We start from the raw sequence: 1181 nt of genomic DNA, 5'->3' as shown, positions 1-1181 counted from the left end.
AGGAGAAGCTCTCACCATCTCCTGTTATGTTTGACATTTTTTTTTCACCTCTCTTTTGGTTGATAATAATTGTGGCTTCACTTTTCGTATTATCTCTCCTTAATTCTTATTTGCCAAGTTTTGTGGTGATTTTGGAAAGAGGGGAAGGGTTGGAGATGGGAGTGTGTTCTCCTTTATGGAGTGAGGGGAGGGTATTCATGTAATTATATAATGAGTAGGACGTATATATTTTAAAATATTTGGCTAATAAAATGATATGGATGAGAAGGGGAGCAACATTAGGTACGTATTCACATTTTTGTAGTTAAAGCATATGTTTTTTGTAATAGCCCAAATTGAATCTTTTTGGAAAAAAAAAATTTCCTCTTCTTTTGGACCGTATGTATGATAACGTGATTTCGTCCCTCGTACTAAGAGAAAATCAATTACATTATTTTTTGACCGTTAAACTTCTGTCCTTCATCTTCTTTGCAAGAACCCTTAGGACAGGATGGACTTGCGAGCAATTACAAAGTTTTGAGGGACTAATATATGACTACTGAAAATTTCAGGACTAATATCTAGATAATCCTAACTATTTAGCTGTGTAACTATAATTGCTCTCTTTAGTTTACCACTGCTTTATATTGATGCATGCCTAGAAACAACTGTTACATCTATGTATGTCCAAAATCAAATACTATTTGTATGCATATGCCCATGGTTGATAAGGTTGTGATGAACAAAATTTTTAAAGTGAAATAGACATTTTCTATGTGTTACTACGTATGTATAAACTACTATAAAATCTACATATTTTGCTTTGCATCACATATATAATCTTTCTACATAATATATTACTACAACAATTATCATTACTTTTGTTCTCAATATCGATTAGTTCTACACGTATATTATGCTCAGCCTCAGAAGCCAATAACAACGAATCGGTCAAAAAATTATTTATCCTTATTCACATCGATTCCTAGACCATTGATACTCATTTTATTTGTAAATGTAAGTACTAAAACACTCAAAACTTCTTTCCAATAATTTTCTATAAATAATTTCTTATCTTTTCCCTTCAAAGCAGTGTACTACTTTTTGCCCAGAAAAAATTTAGAATAAAAATAAGCATGCCACACGCATTGCACGTACACTATACTAGTTAAATAATAAAATAATAGTCTGACCAAAGGTTT

The sequence above is a fragment of the Asparagus officinalis genome, chromosome 2 (assembly GCF_001876935.1).
Source record: "Asparagus officinalis chromosome 2, Aspof.V1, whole genome shotgun sequence".
Lineage (NCBI taxonomy): Eukaryota > Viridiplantae > Streptophyta > Magnoliopsida > Asparagales > Asparagaceae > Asparagus > Asparagus officinalis.
The sequence above is the reverse complement of the archived record's forward strand: the minus strand, read 5'-3'. Positions refer to the sequence as shown.